We start from the raw sequence: 8861 nt of genomic DNA on the forward strand, positions 1-8861 counted from the left end.
ATCAACGTGTACCGTGACAACAAATAATCCATTTACTAATCAAAGTGTATCGCAACAACAATTAATCCATTAAATAAACAATGTGTTCCATAACAACAAAATAATAAATTCACTAACCAATGTGTACCGCAACAACAGTTAACCCATTTACAAATCAATGTGTACCGGAACAACAAATAATCCATTTACTAATCAATGTGTGTCGCAACAACAATTAATTCATTTACTAATCTATGTGTTCCATAACAGCGAAATAATCCATTCACTAATCAATATGTGCCGCTATAACAATTAACCAATTTACTAATAAATATGTACCGCGACAACAAATAATCCATTTACTAATAAATGTGTTTTGCAATAACAATTAATCCATTTAATAGCCAATGTGTACCGAACAAAAGATCAATCCATTTACTAATCAATGTGTGTCGCAACAACAATTAATCCATTCACTAATCAATGTGCTTCGCAACAACAATTAATCCATTCACTAATCAATGTGTTTTGCAACAACAATCAATCAATATACTAATCAATGTGTGTCGCAATAACAATTAATCCATTTAATAACCATAGTGTACCGAACAAAAGATCAATCCATTTACTAATCAATGTGTGTCGCAACAACAATTGATCCATTCACTAATGAATGCGTATCGCGACAACAAATAATCCATTCACTAAACAAGTGTGTCGCAACAAAAATTAATCCATTTACTAATAAATGTGAACCGCAACAACAATTAATCCATTTACTAATCAATGTGCGCTCCAACAACAAATAATCCTTTTACTAATCAATGAGTGTTGCAACAACAATACATCCATTCACTAATCAATTGTGTCGCAACAACAACTAATCCACTTACCAATCAATCTGTATGTAGAAACAACAAAATAATCCATTTACTAATCAATCTCTAGGTCGAAACGAAAAATAATCCATTTGCTAATCAATGTGTGTCGCAACAACAAATAATCCATTTACTAATCAATGTGTGTCGCAACAGCAAATAATCCATTCACCAAGCAATGTGTGTCGCAAAAACAATTAATCCATTTACTAATAAATGTGCACCGCAACAACAATTAATCCATTTACTAATCAATTTTTATCGTGACAATAATTAATCTATTTACTAATCAATGTGTTCCGCAACAACAAAAAATCCATTCACTAATCAATGTGTGCCGCAACAACAATTAATCCATAAGTAATGTGTCCCGCAAAGACAATTAAACTATTATCTAAACAATCTGAGCCGCAACAACAAGTAATCCATTTACTAATGAATGTGTACCGCGACAACAAATAATCCATTTACTAATCAATATGTGCCGCATCAACAAAAAATCCATTCACTGATCAATGTGTTCCGCAACAGCATATAATCCATTTACTAATCAATGTCTGCCGCAAAAATAATTAATCCATTTACTAATCAAAATGTGCCGCAACAACAAACAATCCATTAACTAATCGATGTGTTCCACAACAACAGTTGATCCAATTAATAATCAATATGTTCCGCAACAACAAATAATACTTTAACTAATAAATGTGTTCCACAACAACACTAATCCATTTACTAATCAATGTCTGCCTCAACCACAATTAATCAATTTATTAACTAATGTGGACCGCAACAACAATTAATCCATTTACTGATCAATGTGCACCGCAAAAAACAATTAATCCATTTACTAATCAATGTGTGTAGCAACAACAATTATTTTATTTACAAATCAATGTGTTTCACAACAACAAATAGTCCGTGTTCTATTCAATGTCTGCCGCAACAGCAATTAGTCCATTTACTAAGCAATGTGTTCTGCAACAACATATAATACATTCGCTATTCAATGTGTGTCGCAACAACAAATAATCCATTTACTAATCAATGTGTACCGCGACAACAAATAATCCATTTACTAATCAATGTGTGTCGCAACAACAATCAATCCATTCACTAATCATTGTGTGCCGCAATAACAATTAATCCATAAAACAATCAATGTGTGCCGTAACAACAAACAATCCATTCACTAATCAATGTGTGCCGCTACAACAAATAATATATTTACTAATTAATGTGTACCGCAACAATAATTAATCCATTTACTAATCTATGTGTGCGTTGCAAACTCTTTATGACTCTATTTTTATTCCACACCACTGGTTGTCTGGCTCTAAACAAATTAATTGTTCCATGCCTATGCTGAAATCAATTTTGTAAATTTATGTTCACTAATTTTGGCGGTATTCTACGCAAAGACACACAATGACATTAGTCTACACTTACGTTTTGCAGACCAATGATACTAATGAATGTTGCATGGAATGAAATTTTTACTATTTTCATTCCTCATATATGTAAATAACTGAATAAATGCAGTACATTTAATAGTGTGTCTCTGTGTTTTTGCCTTAATGTCCCGTGTTTCCCATATTCATACGCATGCATGAAATATGCATATATGCACAATGTGTTATCGGATGTGTTGCAAAGACGATATTTTGGATGCCTAAATTCATTTTATTAGAGTTTCGTGCTTTCTGAATTCGAATATTAAGAACTGTTTAAGACAGATAATATGTTCAGTTTGTTTTTCATCAATTATCAGATGCGACAATTATCAATATAGAGTTCTGCAACCTCAGGCATGAAAGATATGAGACCAGACCGTCAGCTTTATACTAACTTCTGTCATACAACGAAAACATAACTCCATATTTTATAAATTAACCGCACTTTCCATAGTTTGTTTCGATATAAAGGGTCACGTTGCACTGACCTTTAACTTTTTACACTTCGATAAATTATGTGGACTACTTTTTACCCTGTTACCTGGTCATTTTCTGTGAACTTTTTTATATATCAGCGCATTACATGCAATAATAATAAGAACAACGGACCTATTTACTTTCTGAGTGATTATGTAAAATTTTCAGTGATCAATACCCAACACTGATCATTTAATATTATAATATCAACAGTGCAAGCTCAATTAAAACAGTAAACAAAATGCAAAATACAGTCACACTTTAAAACTTAAATCATATAATACAGTCATATTACAAAGTCCAATAAACAAAAAAGGAGAAAACCAAGCTGGTCGTTTTAATAAGAGACATTTCTGTTTGACGATATGAAATGTTTCTAATAAAAAAGTGTATTATAAGTGATACAAATGTAGAGAGGAATTATCAAGCACACATTATAAATGACTTTTTGAGGAAATTTGTTGTTGTTGTTGTGGGGTTTAACGCCATTTTTCAGCACATTATATGATATGTATGGCGGCCAGTTTTAATGGTGGAGGAAGAACCCGGAAACCGCCTGGAAGAACCACCGACCCACGAGAAGCTACTGGCAAACTTTCTCACATACCCACATTGGCCGAAACCTAGACTAGAACCTACGCAGACTGAGGTGAGATGGGAGTGATCCGAAATGGAAAGCGCTTTAGATCACTCGGCCACTCGGGGCACCCTTTTTGAGGAAAGTATATCCTTGTGGAAACAGGAAACAAGTTCAGACTCTGTCACGGACAAAAATGTAATATAAATCCACGAGGCTGGCTATCACCATAGATTTTTAAGCTCATCTGCCGAGAGAGTCACAAAAAGGGGTATTTATACGCCCATCCTTACTCCTTATTGATGAATCAATTTTATGTAACCCAAAAATAACAACTAAAACCACCATAACTTTGAATAATAAGAAACAAATTCATTCCAAAGACAGCTGAACAGGTATTGCATACACATAAAAAGATCATTTATTCTAGAGACAGGGCACTTCTTACAGTTCCTAGTTTTTACTAAAACTATTAAAAACTGCATATAACATTTTAAACTTCAGAGAGATGGCCCAGGGGAGGTAACCGATCCACTTCACCTAACGCTTGGTTTCGAGAAATGTAAATACGATTAGTAAACACTCTCACGCCTTGAGGTACATAAGATATGATAAATGATATACTCTATATAACAGAAACGATAACGAATTCATAAGTTTCATGTCAGGTCCAGCTCATACAGGGAAGGTTAGGAAAAGATCTGAGACAAAATACGAAATGTAAATGTGTTGTGTAACTGTAGTCTTTCGTAAAGTTATTTTCAATAGCTGTAAAAAATTTTACTTGTATCTGCTCTACATTAATCTATAAACAATTCACTATATTGCAAATGTTCATAAAGCAACTAATCGTACTGTAGGACAAAACAGAAATGTACATTGTTGACATGGATTCACACATTACGACTAGCTCTATACCACTAATTCATTTCCCATCGAAAGTAACGTTAAAATAATATCAACAGAACTAATATCTTCGTTAGATTTGCATACAGATCACAAATCATTCAATTCCTAAGTGTTATGTTTTTAGACTGAAAGGGTATTTTGTGGCATTTATTTTGCCTCATGTACCGGAGCAGGAGGACTGTCTGGTCTAGACTTAACAACTTAGCCTGGCATTAAGACTCCATATGTTTACATGTCAATAGGAAATGGACATCAAAATAAAAGTCCATATTTTGTTGTCAACTATTAAACATAGATTAACATCTAAGAAATCTCTAACAGGAGAATGCTAAATACATTTAACAGCCAATGCATACATCTAAAACTATTGTTTACGTTTAAACCGCCATCAGCAGACTGGTTCTCTGATAATTAGTGGCCAGATACCTGAAGTGCTATAAAAACGACTTACTTTAAGTCAAATAATCTCGCTTATATTTCGTTCAAAATCTTCAAAGCATATTCTTGTTTATCAGATCGGTTAAAACATTAAATTAATTACACTACCCATTTAATTAAAACGACCATAAAACAGATTAAGATCGAAGATGGGTCGGAGGTAAGACGTTCAAATCTAGTCCCGTATGTTTGTTATTTTTCACTATGCACTTCAGTTCTTGCATTTTCAGCAAAACATGATGGCTCGGTAATATTGATCTTTGTAGACAAATAAGCTTATAATTCTTAATCTTTATTAAAATATTTAGATTATCACAACAATAACAAACTCAACATTCGAACCTAGGCATACACATTTTAGTAAGAGAAACATTTCATCTCTATTTACACATAAACTGCACTCGAGTATGCACGAATTAATATTATGTTAATAAGAGAAAGAAACAGAAAACAGAAAAATGAAAAGAAGGAAAAAATGAATAAATTAAGGCAATTTTAACTGAACAGTTCCTTTATGCGTACACGTAATCCATTCGACCCTTTTATCTCAATATGTTTCATGTATATTTGTCAGTCAATACAACTGAATAACTTCAAAATTAATCATATGTAATAAAATCTAAAACAAAATATTTTATAAATTTTAATAAATTTATAAATAATGCACATTAATTGCCAATAACATATTTTTACACACAGAGGATATAACACATTGTCACATGGGCGTCAAGGAAAACATGTTTGACAAGGCAAGCCGATGTAAAATTAAAACCTTCTAACTTAGTAATTCAAGCGTGGAATAAATAGAAAAGTGAACACCTTGAATGACTTAAACATATAATCATGAAAAGGTATGAACAATAAATCTTACCATTATTTCCTAAATTAACTATTTTGAAGAACAAGAAAAGCTCCACGGAGATCATCATCGATAATGAATGAAATATATGATTCTGGCAGTTTCTTCTCTTCCTATAGAATTATTTAATTTTTAAATGTACAGACGTTACACAAATGTAAGAATTTAAACACGAACATATTTGCTGGGTTGCAAACTGCGGGTTATTATGATCAAGGATGGCTTCGTCATGCCAGCGATGTACACAACGTTTGGAGCATTAAACAAGCTGTATCCATGATCAATACTAAACCACATTTCATTTCCTTTCTCGTGTCAAGAGCAAAGGAGTCAGTCATTGTTCTAAAAGAATCCAGGACTTCGTTGATGACGAAGATAAAGGGCAATATTTTCCATACCGCTTTGAATCTGATTCTTGCAATCTTATATATATGCTTGTCAATTTTATAATGCTGCAGCAAGTTCATTTATATATTTCTGTAAGATTTTATGTTCTTGGACTGGGCACCATGCTTCTTTCAAAAAGTCTTCCAGCCTTTCGTCTAGATTTATGATTAGATATGTGGCATATGGTACTTGATTTGGAAGATCCAGAGCATGGTTCTCTTAGCCAAGAATGTAGCGAAGTCTGATACTAAGTGTAGCTCTAGTTCGGACCATCGTACCAATATTAGTTGCTGTTTTGTTCTTCTTCTCCGCCGTATTCTCTTTCTCTGTATTCACTGCTTGAGTCCTTTACTTTATTGTATGTGAGACATCGCTTCGTGTTCATGGATCTCTTTTCTGACACTGCTAATTTCAAGGGTGCTGTAAAATCTGCAAAGAAGATCATATTGGCCATATTATCGAGTGCGATCACAAACATAGCTCAACACGAAGTTGGCTTAATTTTATAATGGTGGAAAATGTCCCTCGTCACTGCCAGACCAGATTACGAACTTCCAATGTTTCCGTCAACATTTCTACGACTGGTTTCATCCAGTCATATACCACGTTTGAAACAAATGAATTGTTTCTACCATAGTTACTTCCCGATTAGTTTCATGGTCAAACTGTATTGCTTAAGGTAATTTTGCAGTGAAACAATATCAACAGATCTGGCGAAAAATATCCTGAGAACTGTCGCAGTGTAACGTCAAACAATACAATGTATTATTCATTATCTGATCGTTCCCATCACAGAAGAGTCATCAAATGTTAAAGAAGAATGGCTTTCCAAAGATTTAAAAGTTTATTTGGCTTGAGTAGATACGACTGGAATTTACGTGACTGTCATTGTTGCTACTGTCGTTATTTCAAACCATATATTGAATGACGAAGATAACCTAAACAGCTGCTGTTTAAAGTTCTTGTTTATTCTCTTCTTTCAAATGTAAGTTTCGGAATGGCGTTCCAGTCGCACAATTCGACACGAATGACAGAGATGAACAATTGGATTCTGTGGACACGTTCACGACCAAACCCACTATTAGTAGTTTTATTTTTGTCTCTTCTATAGTGAGCAGATGGTTGAAGGTGAAACTATGTTCACCAGCATATTCATGACTTTTTCTTCTTCTTGCAATTACTGATGATTTCCAAAACTGCTATCCAAACATTGAAACTCCGTGAATAACATTTGGGACATACTTTCACTTCTTTCGATCAAAGTTTTCTCACGTTTCGTGTTCTTTGGTTGATAATATTTTCGATATCGTGCACGTAATCTTCTTTGTTGGTCCCTAGTTGCAACTCAGGGAGGTATCGAATCTGCGACCTGTGAATTATGATGCAATGATGCATTTATGACTCGTTTGAATCTAACACACGATATCGAAGCATATAACATGGAATAAAAGTAAATTATGCTGCAATTTGAAAAGAATATCGACATAAGTAAGGTAAAATACAGAGTGTGCCGATGCATCTGTTGTGGATGTGTAAAAGGTCTGGTATGTTAAACAGAAAGTCAGCTTACTTTCGATTTGTCCTATTACAAAGCGCAAAATGGTACACACAGTAACAGTACTTCTCAAATTATTTGTCCTGTTGTCTATCAATCACATTACATTGAAATTGAGAAGTGGGAGAGAAAGAGAGAAAGAGTGCAATGTTTATTCCAAGTTGCCCAGAAAGTTTCACTTTCTGTTGATCAGAGATATTTTGATGTTGTCTACCTTAATAGCTAGGCCATTAGAGTAAATGGCAGCAAAGAAAAGTCGAAACGTTATTGGTAGGAAGAAAAGGTAATGCAAATATGTTTTGCGTTAGACAGGAAGAACGTTCCTACACTTATTATAAAGTGTTAGAATCTGTGATTATATATTAATTAATTTGCAGTGATAAAAGTCTGTATGGTTCCTTCTTAAATCATGTACATAACGTTGTTCGTCTTCATCCTATTAAACACAATGTTTTCAAAGTCTAAAATAAGAAATAGTTGTAATGGAAAGTGGTAATTGAGGTGAAAAAGAAATAATTTAAACGATGAGACATTATCACCCTTTATAGAATCTTCGACACTGATTACACCTTGCACACTAAAGTTGTACGAGCTGGTACCAACACTTATGTTTTATTTTGCAGGCTACCATAATAACATTTTAAAGTAATATGTCTTTTCTTTGGCCTTTTATCTTGCATCTGATTAGCATTTCTTTGAAGAACGATAGGTTCAAAATTAATTTTTCCAAAGGCTTTTTATGTTTCGTTTGAGTAATCTTTATGTTATAGTAGAGTATGATCGCTGCTATCGGCCCTTCTGTTCAATGAAATATTTAGCACATACTGCGAGCATTGCACAATGAAGCATACATACATACATACATAACATGTCACGCACCCACGCACACACACACACACACACACACACACACACATACATACATACATACATACATACATAAATACATTATTTCTGCACATAAAATGTCATTAATAATTATACATTCATTTCCCAACAGGAAAAAGTAAACAATGGCAAAATAATATGCATAGAAGCAAGTCATGCATATTATTTACATACATTCTTGCCGAATTCTAGCAATTCCCTTCACACCATTACACACTTCCTGTACAGGCAAAAGTAGCTGAGGTAATCGAAATTAGTGATTAATTAACTACTACAGCTGATCGTTAGTTTGTTCCTGTTTGAGAGCCTCCTTTACTTAGTTCCTAATTTGATGCATAGTTTCTTTACTTTCGTTTCGTTTCGCTATGTTCTCCTTGATATGATGTTTGCCTGACTGCAGGTATCAGACTAATCTTGTATTTATTTTGCTGTGCGCACCCTTTTCTTCTGTCTTTGTTTC

This window comes from Sinohyriopsis cumingii, chromosome 12 (genome assembly GCF_028554795.1).
Source record: "Sinohyriopsis cumingii isolate HCF-2022 chromosome 12, ASM2855479v2, whole genome shotgun sequence".
Classification (NCBI taxonomy): domain Eukaryota; kingdom Metazoa; phylum Mollusca; class Bivalvia; order Unionida; family Unionidae; genus Sinohyriopsis; species Sinohyriopsis cumingii.